This window comes from Eublepharis macularius, chromosome 7, assembly GCF_028583425.1.
Source record: "Eublepharis macularius isolate TG4126 chromosome 7, MPM_Emac_v1.0, whole genome shotgun sequence".
Taxonomy (NCBI): domain Eukaryota; kingdom Metazoa; phylum Chordata; class Lepidosauria; order Squamata; family Eublepharidae; genus Eublepharis; species Eublepharis macularius.
In genome coordinates this window covers 106494078-106515258 of record NC_072796.1, presented here as the reverse complement: position 1 = coordinate 106515258, position 21181 = coordinate 106494078, and the positions used below count along the sequence as shown (strand labels likewise).

Below are 21181 nucleotides of genomic sequence, written 5' to 3'. Positions count from 1 at the left end.
CATAATTATTCTTGAACAAATCTATATTTTTTGCAGTCAGCTCAACTCCCAAGTATTTCACCTTACTAGTTACTTCACAATCCGTTGTTTCCATTAACAATTGTTGTTTCTGCTTAGTCATGTTTTTGCATAATATCTTTGACTTCTTTTTGTTAATGAAGAAACCTGCCAAATCTCCAAACTCCTTGATCTTGCCTATCACTTTTGGCATGTTCTCCAGTGGGTCTTCTACAATTAACATTATGTCGTCTGCAAATGCTCTGACCTTATATGAGTAGTCCTTTATTTTTATTCCTCGTATTTCCTCATCTTGTCGAATTTGTATCATCAGAATCTCCAATACTAAAATGAACAACAATGGAGATAACGGGCAACCTTGTCTTGTTCCTTTACTAATCGTCAATTTTTTGGTCAATTCATCATTCACTACAATTGCTGCAGTCTGGTCTCTATAGATTTCCTTGATTGCTCTGACGAATCTTTCTCCCAGTTGTAGCTTTTCCATAGTGGCAAACATAAAATCCCAGTTTAAATTGTCAAACGCTTTTTCAGCGTCTACAAAGAAGAAACCAACCTCTTTGTCACAACGCTTGTCGTAGTATTCAATAGCATTGATCACTGTCCTTAAGTTGTCTCTTATTTGTCTGTCTGGCAAAAAGCCTGCTTGTTCCTCCTCTATGACTTCCGAGAGCCACCCCTTCAATCTCTCCGCCAATATCTTCGCAAAAATTTTATAGTCATTATTGAGTAATGATATAGGCCTATAATTTTTCACGCTAGTCAGATCTTGGCCCTCTTTTGGGATCAATGATATATTCGCTTCGCTCCAAGTGTCTGGAATTCTTTGATCCCTAAAAACTCCGTTCATCACCTCTTTTAGGAATGGTGCCAGTTCATTGGCCATTGTCTTATAAAATTTAGCCGTAAGTCCATCTGGCCCTGGCGCCTTTCCTAGATTTGCGGATTGTATTGCCATATTTATTTCCTCATCAGTTACTTCACTGTTCAACTTATTTCTCCAAGCTTCCGAGATCTCTGGAAGTTTAGTTTTCTCCAAATATGATGCTATTGATTCTTTGTTTAATTCTTTTTTATTATACAGCTTAGCGTAAAATTTATAAAAGGCTCTGCTAATGGTAGTCTGCTCCAAATACGTTTTGTTTTCTTCACAAATTTTATTTATTATTTTCTTTTCCCTTTTCTTCTTTAATTGCCATGCCAAATATTTCCCAGGTTTATTAGCACCCTCAAAAGCTTTTTGATTCAGTCTTTTAAGGTTCCACTCCAATTCTTTGTTACTCATTGCTGTTAACTGTTCTTGAAGAATTTTGATTTCCTGATGTATTTTCTTTTTCCCTGGTCTCTTTTTTAACTGTACTTCTTTGGCCTTTATTTTCTCCTCAATCTCTTGTCTTTTCTCCTCTTTCTTTTTCCTTGCTCTACCATTTAAGTCCATTAGTATGCCCCTTACAACCGCCTTGTACGCGTCCCAAACTTTACTGGTTGGTACTTCTTTATTCACGTTGTATTGTATAAAAAACTTAGTCTCTCTTCTCAGTGTTTCCATATTCTCACTTTCCTGTAACAGGTCCTCATTTATTCTCCAGGCTTTCCTTTTTCTCCCTTTTCCAAATTTCCACATAATTGGGTTGTGATCTGAGCCTACCATCGGCATTATTTCTACCTCCTTAGTCCATAGCGCTAAGTCCTTTGAGGCCCAGATCATATCAATTCTTGATAATGTAAGATGCCTTGCAGAATAAAAAGTAAACTGTTTGGTTTTAGGATATTCTCTCCTCCATACGTCTTCGAGAGTCTCTTGTTGAATCAACTCAAAAAAAAGCTTTGGCAATAGTCCTCTTTTCTTTTGTGCTTTTGTAGTCTTTTTGTCTAATTCCAAATCTGTCACTCCATTGAAATCTCCAGCAAGAATTATCTGGTCATATACAAGATCGTCTAGGTGCTTCCTTAAGTCCTCAAAGAAGCTTTCCTTTGCACCGTTAGGTGCATAAAGTCCGACTACCAACACTCTCTTTAAGTTCCAATTACATTCCACTGCTACAAATCTAGCTTCCACATCTCTCATAACAAATTTTGGCTGCAGCTCCTCTTTTATATACAACACCACTCCTCTTTTTTTCTTGTTGGAAGCCGCTACAAATTCTTTGCCCAATTTTCCAGATTTTAAATATTTTACATCCTGTTTTCTAATGTGGGTCTCCTGCAAACAAACAATATCACATTTTTGTTTTAGTAGCCAATGAAAAATATTTTTTCTCTTATTCGGTGAGTTTAGTCCATTTATATTCCAAGATAATACTTTACACTCCATATTCATAGTTTTGTTGGTAAGTCTTTTTCATTGTCCTTGATAAATCTCTCCATCTCCCGCTCAGATCTGATACGTTTTTTTGCCCCTCCAAACTCAAAGGACACTCCTTCCGGTAACTCCCATCTGTATCTGATATTCATGTCCTTCAAAGTCTGAATTAGCACTCTATATTTTTTCCTGTCCAATAACACTGATCTGGGCAGTTCCTTCATTATAATAATCGTCTTGCCATCAATCTCCAATGGATCTTGAAATTGTTTGGTCACAATCCTCTCTTTCATATTTCTAGTTGTAAACTGCACAATCACATCCCTTGGTAGTTTCCTCTGGGTTGCAATTCTCGAGTTCACACGATACGCCACATCTAGGATAGCCACAATTTCCTCCTCCTCCTTCCCCAGGTAATCAGCCAACACCTCAATCATCTGTTCTTGCGCTGACTTCCCTTCCACTTCTGGCAGACCACGAAAACGAAGCTGCTTCTCCATGTGTTTAGTTTCTGCAACTGACATCCTCCCCTTCACCAGCCTCATCTCTGTTTGTTGCGTGTCTATTAAATTCTCCATCGCGTCTTCTACTGTTTTAACTCTCTGCTGCGTTCCTTGTAGTTCACTGCTAATCGTTTCCACACCTTTTTTCACTTCTGACAGCTCCGACTTTACTGTCTGTGTAACTTCCTTGACCTCTTTAATAAGCTCCAATTTCGTGTCCTTAAGTTCTTTCATCATGTCTATAAGTTTTTTGTCCAAGTTTTCTATTGCCGATTGCCACTCTTTTTTCGACATCGTGGGGCTTGCTTTAGCTCGCTCCCACGAATCTGCTCTCTTCCTCAGCTCCGTGGCGTATAATTAAACGTTTTCCTTTTTTTTTTTTAAATGTCCCAATCTTTGCCAAAATTAATTTTTTATATCCAAAATGTCGGGCGTCTTTTCTCTATGGTTTCTCTATGTTATTATAATCCAAGATGGCCTACTTCCTCTTCCGCTGAAGCCACGACCCTTCCACTTTCAAAGATGGCGATTCCCCACTTCCTGTCCTTTGGCAAGGGCCGCTTCCCTCCAGCCACTCTATTGTTGTTACGCACTTCCTGTCTCCCGTCTTCCCACAGCAGGTCTCGCGATGGTGTCTTTTTCCCACAGCTCCAAAACCACAGGTATTCAAAACAATAGTCCGATTTTTGTACTAACTTCTTTAAACTTAGTCTCTTTTAAAATACAACTCCTGCCGAGTCTTCACCTCCTTTTCGCTAGTCTGTTGCAGTTTGAAAGTCTACTTTCTTTCCTCTCTGTTTTTGTCAATCTGTCCCGTTTCAAGAGATAGCGATCTTTACCTTCTCTCCAGCTTTCTCGGGTTGTAATCGCTGTTTCGATCTTAAATTCTCCTCTCGACTTCCCTCCCCGATCGAAGCTTGGGTATGTAGGTCTTATGCCAGCCGAATTGGCCCCAAAATTGCCGCAGAGATTATAGCCGACCCGTCGCAAGGTGGGACCTCAAGGATCGGGGGGGAGACTCCTTGTGTAGAGCCCCCCCTCGTCCGAGATCTAACTCACCCTAGGGTCTTGAGCGTTCTTTGCCTGCTCCCCGCCTGAGAGCAGTCGGCCGCGGGTTATTTTCACCCCTCCGGCCGGTTAAAACGGCAATCCGGTCAGCTCCACAAATGGAGCTGCGTTAGACCTCCATGAATCCCAAACCGGAAGTCGCCAGGTGGATTATTTTTGATACCCTGACAGGAGAGGCCCTCACATCCAGGCTCTGAACTTCAGTGGTTAGATGGCAGCTGGCAGGAAAAATGGGACTCAGCCTCAGTTTCAAGATAGGTCAAACAGAACCCCTCCCAGCTGGGGAGGAAAGGTTAAAGATTCAGCTCACGCTCTGCAAGCTGAACAAGCTCAAGGACTGAACATTGCCAGAATAGCTGAGTGAAGTCTGTAACAACCATTTTCTGTTGTCATAAGTAGACATGGGCACGAACCAAAAAAAATTAACGAACCAGCGGATCGTGGTTCAGTGCAGACAACGATCCTGAATTTGCAAACCGCAACAAACATCTCCCGTTGCCGAACCGGTTCGTGGAGGCCAAAGTGGAGTGCGTTGGTACAGGAACGGTGGGTGATGCTGGCGGCTGCCAGGCCTGGCAGGCACAGGAGGAGGCGGGGGGTCTGGCCGCTCGCTGGCGGCACCCCCATGTGCCTGCCCGCCAGGCCAAAGTGGAGCACCTTGGTATTCCCAGCGAGGGCAGGAATGGCTGGCGGCTGCCGAGCCTGGTGGGCATGGGGAGGCAGCGACGAGCCACCTCCCCATTAGGGGGCGGGGGGTCTGGCTGCTCACTGGCGGCACCCCCCATGTACCCACCCTCCAGGCCAAAGTGGAACGTGCTGGTATTCCTGGTGTGGGGGGAGGACATGACATTCACCCAGGGGCAGCCTGATCCCCCAGCTACTGGGTGTCCTCGCCTGAGGCTCCAGTTTAGGAGATACCCGACAGCAGCAGAGGGAGGGAGGGACTAGAGCCCTAGCCCACCACTCCCACAGACCTGAACAGATCAGGCACTGATTAATAATAATGTGAGCCCTCAGCCGAGGTACCCACTGAGCTTGGCCCCAGGGCCTGGCAGTAGCCCTGGAACCAGAGGGAGGGAGGGACTAGAGCCCTAGCCCACCACTCCCACAGACCTGACCTGATCAGGCTCTGATCAATAATCAATGTGAGCCCTCAGCCGAGGTGCCCACTGAGCTTGGCCCCAGAGCCAGGCAGCAGCCCTGGAACCAGAGGAGATAGATCCCTATCCCACGAAGCCAAGCTCAATTGTACTCTCAGTCTCCCTCCCCAAAGGCTAGCAAGTGGCAAGCAAGAGCTCTGTCCCACTCAACTGCTCGCAGAAAGTGAAACCCAGCCTGGGAGACCACAACTATTTATAAGCATGGGTCCCATTCAGCAACACAGGAGGTCTATGTTTGGCCGTCAGAGCTGCCTATCAGGGTTTGCAGGGATGAGATTGGAGTGCCCATGGCTACAGATTAGGGGTATGCACCAAGAAAATTTCCATTTAATTTTTGGTTCCAGGGGCTCTAGAATAGTTCTGTTCTGTTACTAGTTTGTTCTGGTTGGTCTGGTGCCAGCTCAGAACTGATCAATTTGGTTTCTTTCATTTTCATGAGTTTTGGCCCGTTGCACACATGTTGGCTGCACATATACAAATGCACGCCGTTCTTTTCAAGAGGGGTGGGGTTGGGGAACAAGGCCCCAAGGCAGCTGTTTTCATGCTTAACCAGAAACAGCATCAATCATTAGAACCCTTTCTAGCCTAAACCTTTGATCCATTGAGGTTTTTTCCCAAGCACAATAACACACACACACACACACAACAATGGACCCATAAAAAGAGAGTGTTGGCAGGTGGAGTTGTGGCAGTAGGGCATTCCCAAGTAGGACAGCGCTTCAACAAGTGTGATTCTATAGCATTCGTGTTCACTTTTTTCTTTTTCTATAGTGCCAGTAACTCATTACCTTTGCATTATGCTGTTGACTGTTGTTGTTATGTTTCCTTGTGCTTTGTAGTTTTGTTCCCACAACAAGGGAACAAATCTTTCCTTTTGATGCTCAGCATTGTGCTGCAAAACAGGGCATTCTTGCCATCAATCTTCTCCATTGCCCCAATGCAGGCAGGCAGGCAGGCAGGCAGGCAGGCAGAATGCCTGTCTGAATCCTCCCCCCTCTGCCCAAACAGACCTATCTTGTCTTTTGAAGTGCAGCCTATGATTGAAGTCTCCCTTCCAAACATTTCCAAGCTGATAGGAGGGGTCTCCCCATACAAGGACCCAATTGGCAGGGAGGAAGACAATGCCATTTCTGGGGTAGCAACAAAGTGGGGTGGGTAGATGCTCATTGGTCTCATTTCCCTTCCAGCCCACAGAGTTAATGAATAACCTAAGGGCTTTCTCCCCTTGGGATCTGATTGGCGCTGTTCAGGGAAACAAACTGCTGCCCTGTCAAGTGAGCCCAGTGCCTGCCTGCTGCTGGAAGGTATGAAACAAAATGAAACACACAAACTTTTTGGTCGGAGGGACTCATTACGATCTAGTTTCCTGAATTTTGTTCAGCATTCCTGAAGCCGCTTTAACAAGCTGAACCAGCAAGTTTGGTGTGTATTTTTGGCTTGTTTTTTCTGTTATGCACACCCCTAGTTTAGCTGGTGGCAGCTAGTTCAATGGGGTAAAAGGGTAAGGGGCTGGGGTTCCTTAAAAGCAGGCTTGTGCCCCTCATGTTCATTGATTTCCCATCTTCTTGGAAACCTGTAGCCTGGTGTGTGTGTGTGTGTGTGTGTGGATCAGAATAAGTGTAGGGCAAAGACTTCTGAATTTCCAAAGAACAGAAGGAAAATTTAACAAGGCAGACAGACATCATGGATCTCCAAGTGTCATTTAAAAGTCAATTTTAGGCTTGCACAGCTTAAATTTCAATTGAGTTCATCTGAGGAAACAATCTATGTGGGGATTGTTTAACTTTTCTTTCCCTGCATGATTCTGCATATTGGAGCTGCCTCCCTTCTAACCTCTATTAGCACTCTCTTTCCTGTCTTTTTTCCTTCCAAGGTCAATAGGAAAAGGTATGGTTTCAGTAGGAAAAAACATGCACATATGAAAAGATTAAACCCCTTATCTCCTCTTCATTCAACTTCCAATTTGAATTGCATCTATGTACACTTTAAATTTACCCTTTCAAAACTCTGGGGAGATATGCTTAGGGATCAATGAAGGTCTTGTCTGTTTTGATCCTTAGTCATTGTTACTGCATTAAAGAGGCAGTGAGTTCAGTGACAAAAAAAGAATGAAAATAATTATACTATACAGCAAAAAAGCCTTCATAACATAACATAGAACATAAATAAATCTGTAATCTGTAACAACAGATCAAAATCAAGAGAAATTTATAAGGGGCTTAAATGTTCTAATCACCGATGTAGCTTATGTAGCCCACAAAATACTGTCTAATTTAGCTTCTTTTGCAGCAGATTGAACCACTGTTAGGGTTATATAAATTCATTTATAAATTAATCTAATTAATTTATACAACACTAACCAGGCTAGAAATGGCCAAGAAAGGACTAAAGAGTATCTCCTGGGTGGTTTGTAAAAGAGACACACACTACCTTAAAAACACACACACAAACAAACACAGAACAAAGGAGGTGAGGGCACCATAGCATCTTGATACTAGTTACCTGGGTCAAAATAGGTGTGATATCGATCTATAAAGGGTAAATTACCTATGTGTGAATCTACCATTTGGATTTAGGCTCTGTGGGAAGAGAAGAGGGGCCTTCTTGGTTTCACTTATCACAGCTGGTTTCCCCACACTGTTATGAGCAGTTTTATATAAGAATACTAATGACAGTATGGAAAGCCTAGTTTTAGTTAGCAAAACCTGGTGCACATGTGTGGGTGTGGCAGGTTTGAAAGGCCCCTGTTATGACCTTTACTTTCTTTTGAGTACATTTTTCTTTTAATCTTTCCCTTAACACCCTCTGTGTAGTTTGCTGCCACCAGAAATATTATATTCCAATATATTTTATTTAAGTTTTCCCTTTGGTAACGTTCCTAAGCGTCAGGCTCCTTTGTGGTTCTATGTGGCCCTGAGGATAGGAATGGGATGTAGCAAAGACAGCTACTCTGGGATATAACAAAACAAAATAAACTTTTATTTTGTCAAGAAGTGTATCGGTTTCATAAACGTAGTTCTCGGTTCTTAAAGTTACTTCCTATAAACTCATTCACACAGATCTCTTCTAAGGCTTCACACACAGTTAGCCTCTTTCTCTAACCCTATATTTCTCTCAGAAATGGTTAAAACTCCTCAGGCAGCACAAAGCTAGGCTCTCTTTCTCTGACTCCTATTCACAGAAATGCTTAAAACTCCGCAGGCAGCACACAGCTAGGCTCTCTTTCCCTGACTGAGTGTCCTTTCACAAACATGCTCAGTTCAGGTTCCACACAGGTTATATTTCTCTCATAAATACTTCAGTATACTCAGGCAGCACACAGCTAGCCTGCTTTCTTCTGACTGATACTTTGTTCTCTGCCCTGTCAGTCTCAAACTGCATCCACTCCACCCACACTCTCAGTCATCAACCAATCATATCGCTCACTCATCCCTCTCTTTCACCCCCACTCTTCACCTAGCTCACCAAGCATTTAAAGACACATGCACACATTTACTTGAAATCATTACAGCCCCGTCCTGTGTGGCCTTGATCCAAGTCACAGCACAGCAGCATGCAGGGACAATTTACCTGTAACAGACTGATTAAGATCTGCGATCTCCCTCATGGCTGTTTTGGTCCTAATTATATTGTCACACACACATGCCCTGAACAACAACATATTCCACGTATAGTGCTTCACCTAAGCTGACGCTAGAGATGAATGGTATTATGTGGTGTTTGCTTTATTCACAAATATGCAGGTAGAGCACAGATAGAGGCATAGAGGCAGCCCACTACCCCAACTCACAGCAATGGACGCCTGCTGTTCTCTTTCTCTTCTAGCATCGAAACTGTGCTTTCTTTACCCACAGACATACATCTGCACCCATCCTGCAGGAGGCTTCCTTCCAAGCCCTGATGGGCCCTTGGCCAGAGCCATTTTCTGATACTTAAGGCCCACTGAGGAGATAGCTACAGTTGTTAAGACACATTACCATTCCTTTTGTTATATAGAATAAATAAGTATTCAGAATCCAATCCTGCAATGCAATATTTACAATGGAACAGGTGGTGGTGGTGGAAAGTGCCGTCAAGTCATAGCCAACTTATGGTGACCCCTGCTGGAGTTTTCAAGGCAGGAGACTACAAGAGGTGGTTTGTCCTTGTCTGCCTCTGCAGAGCGACCCTGGAGATCTCTTATCCAATTACTAAACAAGGCCAACACTGCTTAGCTTCTAAGATTAGATCAAAATCAGGGCCCATGGAATAGAGGAAGAAGCAAATATGACAGTTGAAGGTATTTCCTTTCTTACTTGGAGAGGGAGAGAAGGGGGGTAATAAAATGCTTTGTCTAAATTGTATGTGTGTGGCATTTGAACAGCATGATAAGAAACTTTTAACCAAATTAGATTGCAGTCCTAAGAACCTTTTCAGGGGAGCAAGCACCACTGAATAAAGTGAGATTTACTTCTAAGTAGACTTGTTTAGGATTTGTCTTTGTCTTACAGAACAAAATTCTTGAAAAGCCTACTGAGGTTGGTACTAAAATGGGCATCTTGCCTTGCAGAGAAACTAAAATGATTTTTATCCTGCAAGAAAAGTAAATCCTTCAAATTCAGTACCAGCCTGTGGCTTGCTTTTCTTTGTGCCTGTGCGGTATTTACTTTTCAAATATAAATGCTCCTATTGTCTAAAGAAAGAGAAAATGTTTTATGGGGTTGGGTTTGAAATGTAAAACCTATTAATTGTTCACTATTAATTATTAATAGGAAGCTGAGCAATAATGGATAACTCATATGGGTTAGGTATTACCTTACATGTCTAATGAAGAATGCATGGAGGAATCTGGCTTTGAATATTTTGTTCCAAGGATATTGCATGACCAGAAAGTGTGTATCTCTCTAGAATGGCTAGGTGACTGGAGGGGAGACTGTGAGTTTCCCCCAGTCCTGCTTCTATGTCTCACTTCTAATCATACAATAGTCCTGTAAATTGTTTATTGAAATGTCTTTGAAATTGACTGTACTGACTCACACTGTGTAATCTACCTTGAGTCTCAGTGAGAAGGGCAGCATATAAAGAACACAAACAAATAATCAAATAAAAACATAGTTCTTCATTAAAGTATCTCATTCTCCCACTCTATTATGGTGCTCAAAGTTCAAACATAGCAAATATTTATTAATTGGTTAAACATTCCAGAAGGGTAGCTGCAGTTCCCCCCCCCACCAAACAGGGCAAGTAGCATCTAAAAGATTAACACAGTTTTGTTATGGCATGACCATTTGTGGAATGGAGCCCATTCCATCAGCTATTTTCAGAAGAAAAATAATCGGAATCTTACCAAGTGGTAGATGCAGATCTTCTCTGCATTTCCTTCCCTTAACAGTCCCTAAAAAGTTGATGTTGAAGGTTATCTGTGTGGCTAGAAAGCCAACGGAGAGATAGGAAGAGCTGCAGTGAGAAAGGAGAATTAGCCAAAATTGCCCCTCCTCTCTTTTCAGCCAGAGGAATCTTGGTAAATTACATGTGTATTGTGTAATGAATGGAATAAATGAAGAAACTTGCACATTAAGGAGTTCCAGGTACACATCCAGGGCTGTAATAACCCATGGCTGGGCCCCTAGGTTTTCAGGTATTTCGGGGCCCCTCCAGCACTTAAATCTTTCATCCCACTACAGCTGACTAGGGGTGTGCACCCGAAAAATATTCGGGGAAAAGCTTCGGAAAACCTGAAAATCGAAGCGGCATGCTGCTTCACATTCGGGTTTCTAAGTCACTTTGGTATGCTCTGTAAAGATTCAGAGCATACTGAAGTGATGGGGAAGAGGGAGGCCCATTCCCACCCTTAAACCCCATCCCCCCCACCTCACTTACTTGGCCAGGCAGAAGGCTGGAGCTGGCCACGCTGGCTAGCTGTCTGGTGGAGAAGGTCTCCACTGCTGTCGCTGCTGGCTTGAAATTTAACCCCCAGGGGTTACAAATGCTTTGGGAAGCTTTGATTTAGGATTTCCGAATTGGTCCCGATTCGGGTATTTTACCTAAATCAGATACCCGAAGCACATACCCCTACAGCTGACAGCCTTACCCTGGTACGGTAGGTACTGGACCACAGTACATAGCCTTATATCCATCTTGAGGGTCTCTTGAAGAATTCTATTCACAGTTTTTAAAATATTTTTTATTGAGCAAGTAGAACTCTTTAGGAAAGCACATTTTGGGAGTATAATTTTATTTATTACTCTTGCCTGAAAATTGGAATAGAGATATGGACAAAAAATGGAACTGGTAAGCAATATGGAATTAAAGTAATGTGTGTATATATATATTTATGTAATTGAAACTTTATTTATGTAAATTGAAATGATGTACTCTGCACTGAGCCCGCCTAGCAGGGAGGGCGGACCAAAAAAATAAATAAATAAATAAATAAATAAATAAATAAAATATATATACACACATTACTTTAATGCCATATATATAGTATACTTATAACAATATATATATGGATAAATATATATGTACATGTATTGCTACGGTGCAAAGTGCATTTAACTATAAGAGCCCTGGGGCGCAGGTAACAGTGCCTCAGCAAAAAAAAAGAGTCCAGTAGCACCTTTAAGACTAACCAATTTTATTTTAGCATAAGCTTTCGAGAATCAAGTTCTCTTCGTCAGATGCCTGATACAGAGACTGGACAAACACAGAAGAGCAAGAGAGGGAAGAGGCAATTAGGGGGGGAGGGGGAGGGAGCAATCAAAACATTCCTTTGCTAGTATATGTAAACATCTCCTTTTGGTGTGTGTATCAGTTGGCTTCAAAGGAGTTTGCCCTGTTAGTTTGTAGAAGCCAAACAGCTAGACCATCCAATTCCAATGCAGTATGGGCCTTCGATAACCACAGCTCTCCCTGCCAGATGCATCTGACAAAGAGATCTGTGGTTCCCGAAAGCCCACGCCAGGTACCACTGAGCTCCCCCAGACCCCACCTCTGTAAAGGAAATCTGTTACCTGTGGTAATGTGATAACCATTCATAGTCACATTGTATCATCACATAGTCCCTCCCCCTCCCCCCCTAATTGCCTCTTCCCTCTCTTGCTCTTCTGTGTTTGTCCAGTCTCTGTATCAGACATCTGACGAAGAGAACTTGATTCTCGAAAGCTTATGCTAAAATAAAATTGGTTAGTCTTAAAGGTGCTACTGGACTCTTTTTGATTTTGCTACCACAGACTAACACGGCTAACTTCTCTGCATCAGCAAAAAAAAAAATTGATGGGCCCCTAGGTCCCTAGGCCCTGTGGGGCCCTTAGGCTTCAGCCTAGTCAGCCTTATGAATAATACAGCCCTGTACACATCATAGTGTACATGGCATACAAGATCAGGATTCATATGTGCACCAGTCTCTTAATTGTGGTTATCACAATATTTGCAAATAAGAACTTTAGTAATTCCTTCTTGATGAGACTGGAACAGTTTCAAGTTGCCCTATTGCACCCCCTTGTCTGATTCATTCATGTATAGTTTGAATAAAAGGTATTTGTTCTTTTCCGTATACACTTGAATGTGTTAAAATAATGTTTAAGCTGACATCTCTGTTCTTACGCAGTCTTCTCTTTGGCTTCATCCTTATGCCCTTTGAAATCAAAGGGAATTCAGTGATTTACTTTTATAATCAGCTTTGAACTTTGCTCTCTTGACACAAAAAGTGTGAAAGGTCATTTCACTGCTCACATCTTGGCATTATATTCTCTAAGGATCAGTGCTTTCTTACAGGAGGAATGCAAATAAACACAAGAGACTAATTCAAATGAGTAAGTAGATTATTTACAGCATAACCTCATTTGCCCATGGTTCTTGGAGATCATTTAAACTAGTCAGAAGTTCAAATTCCCAGAGTTTCTGCTACTACATAATTGTCCTGATATAGATAAAAGACAGTAAATTTAGACAATTGAAAAATCTGGACTGAGGACCAGATAATGGAAATTCTGCATGTTGAACAAGGTATGGTAATTCTTCTAGTGATGCCATTGTTACATAAACCATTTTTGGAAACGTTAGGACCTAAACAGCTATTGGCTGGTCTTTTATAGAGATGGGCATGAACTGAAATACGAACCAAAGTTCATCACAAACCAGGCTGGTTCTGGAATAAATTAAACTTGTCATGGTTGGGAAGAATAGCAGCAATCAAGATGAATGTGTTACCATGTGTGATGTTTTTGTTGCAAACAATCCCAATTATCCGAGACTTCAAACAATTTGATAAATGGCAAAGGAAAATCTCAGACTTTGTGTGGGCAGGCAAGAAACCCCGTGTGAAAATGAAAGTATTACAAGATTCGAAAGAAAGAGGTGGACTGCAACTGCCAAATATAAGATTATACTACGAGGCAATATGTTTGGTATGGTTAAAAAATTGGATAATGCTAAAAGACCGTAAATTGCTGGCTTTGGAGGGACATAAAAAACTGGATGGCATGCATTTCTGTGGTACGACAAAGTAAAAGCGGATTCTATGTTTTTGCATCATTATATTAGAAGAAGCCTTTTCACAATCTGGAAGAAATACAAGGACTATATGGAAGATGGTATCCCCTCATGGGTGGTACTGTTATGCTAATATAGATTAAGATCATATGCCAATAATCAATACTGAACAATACTAGGCCTAGCTTCTATACTCTAGATGAACTTTTAAACTTTACATGAACTTTCAGTGTATTTTTTCTATGTATAAGGTAATTCAACAGGTGTGCTTTCATCCTTTGACAATTAATTAAAATAGTGGACTCTACCGAGATTGATGTTCCTCTATCAGAGATTCAACCAATGGTGATCGTCCAACTTAACTTTTCCTGACACTTGTTAGAGATTTGTAGTTTTGTTGTGCAGTTCAGATTATGACATAATTTTTTAACTAATTGGAAGGCTGTACTATGAAATTATGAATATTCAGTGAAGTGTCAAACCAATCAATATTTGTTTGTGCTATCATGTGAATAGACCCTAAATATTTGCATATGATTAGGTATATCATTGCAAACACAGAAAGAATAAGCAGGGTACTGATGGAAGAAATCTCTTGAGAGAATCTAGGTGAGAAACTATTTCTACCTATGTATTTCATAGAAACTTTGAGCAATGTAAACTTAGGATTTATTGAGAAATGTTAGTGAACTTATTTCTTATTGCCTTTCTATGTTCTGTTGTTATAGGATTCATATTAATAGCCATTTATATTTTGATTGCTTGCTTCATTAAAAAACTAGGGTGTATTTTCAATAAAGTGAAATAAACTCTAGATTGGTGTCTGTGTGTTTGATAAGGAGTTGCAAAGCAATATTGAACCCTATATAAATAAATGTACTGATAAACAGCTGGTTCAAAGAACTTATCTGTTTGACAGGTCTAAAGACTAACTGCTTTCTGCTTCCCCGGAGAGAGATCCATCTTTCTCTTGGCAAGTTGAAACTTGGTTTTAGACACGGGATCTGACTCGTTACAGTACCATACGAAGTAATAGATCCGAGAGCTGTTTATAATGAACAACAATGTTTAACCTATAAAGAGATAACAATAATGGAACATAAAAGGTTAAAAATAAAAATGCAAGAAGAGTTATGTCCTCATTATGGATGGTTTCAATATAGGCAAATCAGAGATCTTTACAACTCGGACTGCTCAAAAGGAGGAATAAGATTGGAAAAGTCAGAATTAGAAGAAGTGATTTTACAAGAAGGTAAAAAAGAAATCTCGAAAATGTATAAAATACTTCTAAAATGGCACACGGAAGATGAAACAGTTAAAGTCCAGATGGTGAAATGGGCAATAAATTTTCATAAAGAAGTAACAATGGAAGCTTGGGAGCATTTGTGGAAAAATACACTGAAGATTTCAACTTGTACAAATATTAAAGAGAATGTATATAAAATGATGTACAGGTGGTATCTAACACCAAAGAAAATTGCGCGAGGAAATACTAATATGTGTGACTTCCGGTTTGGGATTCATGGAGGTCTGAAGCAGCTCCATTTGCGGAGCTGACCGGACTGCCGTTTTAAGCGGCCGGCGGGGTGAAAATAGCCCTCGGCCGACTGCTCTCAGGCGGAGAGCAGGCAAAGAACGCTCAAGACCCTAGGGTGAGTTAGATCTCGGACGAGGGGGGGCTCTGCGCAACGGGTCCCCTCCCGATCCTTGAGGTCCCACCCCGCGACGGGTCGGCTACAATCTCTGCGGCAGTTTTGGGGCCAATTCGGCTGGCATAAGACCTACATACCCAAGCTTCGATTGGGGGAAGAAGTGGAGAGGAGAAGTTAAAATCGAAAAAGCGATTACAACCCGAGAAAAGTGAACGAGAAGGTAAAGATCACTATCTTCCGATATGGGACAGATTGATAAAAACAGAGAGGAAAAAAAGTAGACTTTTAAACTGCAACAGATTAATGAAAAGGAGGGGAAGATTCGGCAAGAGTTGCATTTGAAAAGAGACTAAGTTTAAAGAAGTTATTAAAGAAATTGGACTATTGTTTTGAATACCTGTGGTTATGGAGCTGTGAGAAAAAGACACCATCGTGAGATCTGCTGTGGGAAGACGGGAGATAGGAAGTGCGTAACAACAATAGAGTGGCTGGAGAGAAGCGGCCCTTGCTGGAGGGCAGGAAGAAGGGAATCGCCATTTTTGAAAGGGGAAGGGTCGCGGCTTCAGCGGAAAAGGAAGTAGGCCATTTTGGATTATAAAATCATAGAGAGACCATAGAGAAAAGACGCCCGACATTTTGGACTCTTTAAAAACTAATTTATGCAAGAAGACCGGGACATTTGAAATAAAAAAGGTACTAAATTTAACGCCACGGAGTTAAGGAAGAGAGCGGACTCGTGGGAGCGAGCTAAAGCAAGCCCCACGATGTAGAAAAAAGAGTGGCAATCGGCAATAGAAAACCTGGATAAAAAACTTTTAGAGGTGATTAAAGAATTTAAAGACATGAAATTGGAGCTGATCAAAGAGGTTAAACAGACAGTAAAATCGGAGCTGTCAGAAGTAAAATCGGAGCTGTCAGAAGTGAAGAAAGGTATGGAAACAATACAAAATGAATTACAAGGAACGCAGCAGAGAGTTAAAACAGTAGAAGGAGCGATGGAGAACTTAGCAGACACGCAACAAACAGAGATGAGACTGATGAGGGGAAGGATGGCGGTTGCGGAAAGTAGACACATGGAGAAGCAGCTCAGATTTCGCGGTCTGCCGGAGATAGAAGGAAAGACAGCGCAAGAACAGATGACTGAGGTGTTAGCTGAATACCTGGGGAAGGAGGAGGAGGAAGTTGTGGCTATCCTCGATGTGGCATATCGCGTGAATTCGAGAATTGCAACCCAGAGGAAAGTACCAAGAGACGTGATTGTGCAATTTACAACACGAAACATGAAAGAGAAGATTGTGACTAAACAGTTTCAAGATCCATTGGAGATCGATGGCAAGACAATTATCATAATGAAGGAATTACCCAGATCAGTGTTACTAGATCGGAAAAAATATAAAGCGCTAATCCAGATGTTGAAGGACATGAAAATTAGGTACAGATGGGAGCTTCCAGAAGGTTTGTCCTTTGAATTTGGAGGTGCCAAAAAGCGCATTAGATCTGAGCGGGAGATGGAGCGATTTATAAGGGACAATGAAAAAGACTTACCAACAAGATTATGAGTATGGAGTGTAAAGTATTATCTTGGAATGTAAATGGACTAAACTCACCGAATAAGAGGAAAAATATCTTCCACTGGCTATTAAAACAAAAATGTGACATTGTTTGTTTGCAAGAGACTCATATTCGAAAGCAGGATGTAAAATATTTAAAATTGGGAAAATTGGGCAAGGAATTTGTAGCGGCCTCAAGCAAGAAAAAAAGAGGAGTGGTGTTGTATGTAAAAGAGGAGCTACAGCCAAAATTTGTAATGAAAGATGTGGAAGCCAGATTTGTAGCAGTGGAATGTACTTGGAACTTAAAGAGAGTGTTGGTAGTTGGAGTTTATGCACCTAACGGTGCAAAAGAAAGCTTCTTTGAGGATTTGGGGAAGCATTTAGACGATCTTTCATATGACCAGATAATTCTTGCTGGAGACGATCTTTCATATGACCAGATAATTCTTGCTGGAGACTTCAATGGAGTGACAGACTTGGAATTAGATAAAAAGACAATAATGGCACAAAAGAAAAGAGGATTATTACCAAAGCTCTTTTTTGAGTTGATTCAACAAGAGACTCTCGAAGATGTATGGAGGAGAGAATATCCCAAAAGCAGACAGTTTACTTTTTATTCTGCAAGGCATTCTACATTATCAAGAATTGACATGATCTGGGCCTCAAAAGACTTAGCGTTATGGACTAAGGAGGTAGAAATAATGCCGATGGTAGGCTCAGATCACAACCCAATTATGTGGAAACTAGGGAAAAGGAGAAAAAGGAAAGCATGGAGAATAAATGAGGACTTGCTACAAGAAGGAGAGAATATGGAGATACTGAGAAGAGAGACAAAGTTCTTCATACAATACAACGTGAATAAAGAAGTACCAACTGATAAAGTTTGGGATGCTTATAAGGTTATAAGGGGCATACTAATGGACTTAAATGGTAGAGCAAGAAAGAAGAAAGAGGAGAAAAGACAAGAGATTGAGGAGAAAATAAAAGCCAAAGAAACACAGCTAAAAAAGAGACCAGGGAAAAAGAAATTATATCAGGAAATTAAAATACTTCAAGAACAGCTAACAGCAATGAGTAATAAAGAATTGGAGTGGAACCTTAAAAGACTGAATCAGAAAGCATTTGAAGGTGCAAATAAACCTGGGAAGTACCTGGCATGGCAATTGAAGAAGAGAAGGGAAAAGAAAATAATAAATAAAATTTGTGAAGATAACAAAACGTATTTGGAACAGACTACCATCAGTAGAGCCTTTTATAAATTCTACGCTAAGTTGTACAATAAGAAAGAAGTAAATAAAGAATCAATAGCGTCATATTTGGAGAAAACGAAACTTCCAGAAATCTCGGAAGCTTGGAGAAATAAATTGAACAGTGAAGTAACGGACGAGGAAATAAGTAAGGCAATACAATCTGCAAATCTAGGAAAGGCGCCAGGGCCAGATGGACTTACAGCTAAATTTTATAAGACAATGGCCAATGAACTGGCACCATTCCTAAAAGAGGTGATCAATGGAGTTCTAAGGGATCAAAGGTTTCCAGACACCTGGAGTGAAGCGAACATATCATTGATCCCAAAAGAGGGCCAAGACTTGACTAACGTGAAAAATTACAGACCTATATCGTTACTTAATAATGACTATAAAATTTTTGCGAAGATATTGGCGGAGAGACTGAAGGGGTGGCTCTCGGAGGTTATAGAGGAGGAACAAGCAGGTTTTTTGCCAGACAGACAAATAAGAGACAATTTAAGGACAGTGATCAATGCTATTGAATATTATGATAAGCGTTGTGACAAAGAGGTTGGTTTCTTCTTTGTTGACGCTGAAAAGGCGTTTGACAATTTAAACTGGGACTTTATGTTTGCCACTATGGAAAAGCTACAATTGGGAGAAAGATTCATCAGAGCAATTAAGGAAATTTACAGAGACCAGACTGCAGCAATTGTGGTGAATGATGAAGCGACCAAGAAATTGACTATAAGTAAAGGAACAAGACAAGGTTGCCCGTTGTCTCCACTGTTGTTCATTTTAGTATTGGAGATCCTGATGATACAAATACGACAAGATGAAGAAATTCGAGGAATAAAAATAAAGGACTATTCATATAAGGTCAGAGCATTTGCGGATGATATAATGTTAATTGTAGAGGACCCATTGGAGAACATGCCAAAAGTGATAGATAAGATTAAGGAGTTTGGAGATTTGGCAGGTTTCTATATTAATAAAAAGAAGTCAAAGATACTATGCAAAAATATGACTAAGCAGAAACAACAATTGTTAATGGAAATAACGGACTGTGAAGTAACAAGTAAGGTGAAATATTTGGGAATTGAACTGACTGCAAAGAATATAGATCTATTTAAAAACAATTATGAGAAACTATGGACTCAGATAGAGAGAGACTTGATTAAATGGAACAGGCTGAATTTGTCATGGTTGGGAAGGATTGCAGCAGTTAAGATGAATGTGTTACCAAGAGTAATGTTTTTGCTACAGACAATACCAATCATCAGAGACTCTAAACAATTTGAAAAATGGCAGAGGAAAATATCAGATTTTGTGTGGGCAGGCAAGAAGCCTCGAGTGAAAATGAAAGTTTTACAAGACGCAAAAGAAAGAGGCGGAATGCAACTGCCCAACTTGAGACTTTACCATGATGCAATCTGCCTAGTGTGGCTGAAAGAGTGGATGACGCTAAAGAATAAGAAATTACTAGCCCTAGAGGGATATAAAAAAATATTTGGATGGCATGCATACCTATGGCATGATAAAGTAAAGGTGAACTCGATGTTCCTGCATCATTATATACGGAGAAGTTTATATGCAATCTGGAAGAAGTACAGAATTTATCTACAAGAAGGAACTCCTTTGTGGGTAGTTCCATATGAGGTGATAGATCCGAGAGCTGTTGATAATGAGCAACAATGTTTAACTTATAAAGAAATAACTAGAACTGAAGCATCCAAACTCAGAATGAAGACGCAGGAGGAACTATCACCTTATTATGACTGGTTCCAGTACAGACAGATTAGAGACTTATATAATTCGGACTCTGTAAAGGGAGGTATACGAATAGAGAACTCGGAACTAGAGCAGACCCTTCTTAAAGAGGACAAGAAAAGAATATCTAAGGTATACCAAGTACTGTTGAAATGGTATACTGAGGATGAGACAGTAAAAACACAAATGGTGAAATGGGCTATAAATTTTAATAAAGAAATAACAATGGAGGCATGGGAATACTTGTGGAAGACTACAATGAAGACAACGACATGTACTAGTATTAAAGAGAACATTTACAAAATGATCTATCGTTGGTACATGACACCAAAGAAGATTGCGCTAGGGAATTTGAATACTTCTAATAAATGCTGGAAATGTAGGAAGCATGAGGGCTCCCTCTATCATATGTGGTGGTCGTGTGAGGTAGCTAGGCAGTACTGGGGGGAAATAATAAGAGAAATGAGTGAAATTTTACAATTTCAAATTAATAAGAACCCAGAACTCCTGCTACTAAACCTGGGAATGGGGGGAATTCCAGCCCATCATAGGACGTTGATATTTTATATGACAGCAGCAGCTAGACTTTTGTATGCGCAAAAATGGAAAGTACAAGAAGTGCCAACTATTGAAGATTGGATCTACAAATTGCTGTACATGGCAGAAATGGATAAGATGACAAGAAAACTGAGAAATCTGGACTCAGGGCAGTTTAACACAGACTGGGAGAAGCTGAAACAATATTTGGAGAAGAAATGGGAGGTGGGAGGAGAACTGTGGCAGTTTAAGAACTACTGAAGTATAATAAAATGTAGAGGGGGGTGACTTTACCGGGGGGTAGAAGAGACAAACGTGAATCTCTAAGCAGTTAGATTAATAGATTGATATATATATAGACATATACAGATTAATAAACAGAATATTGATAGAAAATAATTAACCATAAGGGCTAATTATAAGGATTGATTAACTAATAATATTTTCTTTTTGGTAAGACTGGTATAATGTACCAAACTGAATATGTTTATTTGAAGATATATATGAGTCAAATTGATTGATTATGTGATGATAGTTATATAGAATTAGTATTGAAGGGAAACAGAAATATTAAAGTAATTAAATATAACTAAAATAGAAAGAAGAAGATAGAATGAGTAACATATAGAGCATAAGTCAAATTGTTTGATTTAAATGAATGTATGATCTATATGGTTCATGATTTATGGAAATATTTGAAATCGGAATTATGGAAAATGGGATAAATTGTTTATCCAATATGGAAATAATGACTCACAGTTTGGGTATAGAGTATTAAAAATAGTTAAGAATGTATTGCTTAGAATAAATGGGAGATTATATATTTGTTAGATAGAGGAATTTAAAAGGAGTAAGGGAAAAGGGACAAAGGGTTGGAAAACTGTTGGAAGTCAACAAAAATGGGGGGGAAAGGGAGG

General features: G+C 40.4%; 1 protein-coding gene across 3 annotated transcripts in view; it reads right to left on the bottom strand.

The window, feature by feature from the left end:
* The window catches only part of LOC129333704 (Y+L amino acid transporter 2-like), a 69128-nt gene that overhangs the window by 25362 nt on the left and 22585 nt on the right, over positions 1 to 21181 (bottom strand). Inside the window, exon 1 of one of the 3 annotated variants that reach the window (XM_054985549.1) lies at positions 10378 to 10457. The exons of the other annotated variants lie outside the window; for them this stretch is intronic. The gene's annotated coding sequence lies outside the window, so the exon portion shown is untranslated. Of the gene's footprint in view, positions 1 to 10377; positions 10458 to 21181 lie in introns of those variants that run through there. 3 annotated transcript variants of the gene reach the window in all.